We start from the raw sequence: 2,078 nt of genomic DNA, 5'->3' as shown, positions 1-2,078 counted from the left end.
TTTTTTCTTTGTCCTGATATATGTTTGACATTTTTCTACTTTTAGTTTATTTTTGAAATATTAATATATCAGCAATCCCTCAAATTTCATTTTATTGTACATCTGAGATCTTTGCGTTGTCTTAAGAAATTGAGATCTTTAGAAAGAGAAATGCATTATCAAGGGATACAATAGAAAATTTCATTTGGATTAAAGTTTATGTTAGAATATGATGTATTCCTTTAAAAAGGGCTAAAACAATGCAAATAAAATTTACTTAGTCTTATCACTCAGCTATTCACAACTAGCATTAAAAACACCTGTCAAGGCTACCCATTAGTTGTCATATGATAAACCCAAAAAGTAATTTTTAAGTTAGCAATTATTTTTTCTGACATCTCCTTTCTTCTGCTTGTATTAATCCATTCTCACGTCAGAGTTGACATTGACATTGTGAAAGATGATGGACTAGTCGTGATCATTTGCTGAAGCTTCTGAATTAAAAGTAATAATACCCTGCAGAGAGAGAGATATAACATGTTTCATCTAAAGATTAAGATGCATTTTAAAAACTCTGAACACCTTCAATACTTCAGAGAATAGTTTATCTTGTTTGGGAGATTGTTTGACTGAATCATCACCTAAGGGAAATAATTTTGTGTGAATGTCACCACCACGCAATATTGGATACCACAACCCCACTATTCTCAATTGTTTGTTGTGCTGCTTTTAGTCTCTCAGTTCCAATGTAATTGACTTAATCTTTATTTGTCTAAGAAAAGATACCCCTTCTTGGAGTTTTTGGGCCCATTCTGGTATTTAAAGTTCTGTTTTACTTTTTAGAGGCAGTAAAATACTTTTATTAATTTATTAACTACTTATCAAAATACTAAATTATAGCACCATTTGCCTGTTTAGAATTGAAAGTCCATCAGCTTTAGCTGTATTTTAAGCATCAATGAACTACAACTGGCCTGTTCTCATTGGCATTTGCACCCAAAATTAACCATGATGTCCAAAACGGGGGAAAGTTTAGCTGGGATCATGAATGGATTGGCCTACCTATGTTTTCTTTCTAAATGTATTATTATAAACAACTGTCTTTTTCTTAAGGCCACAATGGTTCTTCATTATTTGCATCTATAAGAATTGTAAGAAAATGTGGGCAGCAATTTCCTATAATGGTGACATGGCATCCAAGAGTATCTCCAATTGCCTAAAGAAGCATTAAAATATTTCTCCCATTATTCTGAGATTATAGTGAATTTCAATAAGCTTCAGTAGATGAACATATGAAATTAAAGTTTTTTTTAAGTTTAATTTATTAAACTAATTTGTCTGGGTGTTCTATGATTATTATAGATGGAATTAATGTATTTTGGCTGTTTGTTATACTTTGTAAAATTCAGGGTGTGTTTTAATCTCCTATATTAAAAATACACGGAAAAACAAGAGACCGTGTCTTCTCTAAGACTTATTGTATATAAACCCACTGATAAATATATCTCAAAAACATCCACTTCTTAACAATAGCACAATATCTTAATTTCTCTCCATCAATGGAGGAAAATTGAATAGCCATTTCCGTTATCTCTCTACATCAGTGTTTCTCAGACATAGGTGATTTTGCACCAGCCAGGGAATAATTGACAATCTCTGAAGACATTTCTGGTTGTTACAAATGGGAGTGAGGTGGTGCTGGCATCCAATCGGTAAAAATCAGGGTCAGTGATGAATATCCTACAAGGCACAGGACGGCTCCCAACAACATGCCATTAGTGTTGAGGCTGAAAAATCCTACTCAAGATTCTTTAGCATTGTGTTGCACTTACTGAAGACCTCTGAACTGCTGAAGGCTCTTCATACGCTCCATTTCTTTAAGTAGAAGTATATTAAACTAAGATACCATCCAATAGGAGTAGAATTTAATGAGTTCTCAGTATAGTATGTGGTGGAGGGACATTATTATGTCTTCATCGTCTGTGCTACAGCAGATGGTCCTCTCCCAGCTAGCCAATACAGGTGCTTTCAGAATAGAGAAAAACATCCAAAGTGGCAGAGATGTTATTGAAATCTAGGTCTGTCTGACTTAAGGCTAC

Source organism: Propithecus coquereli, unplaced genomic scaffold (assembly GCF_000956105.1).
Source record: "Propithecus coquereli isolate 6110/MARCELLA unplaced genomic scaffold, Pcoq_1.0 Scaffold24, whole genome shotgun sequence".
Lineage (NCBI taxonomy): Eukaryota > Metazoa > Chordata > Mammalia > Primates > Indriidae > Propithecus > Propithecus coquereli.
Note: the sequence above shows the minus strand (reverse complement) of the source record.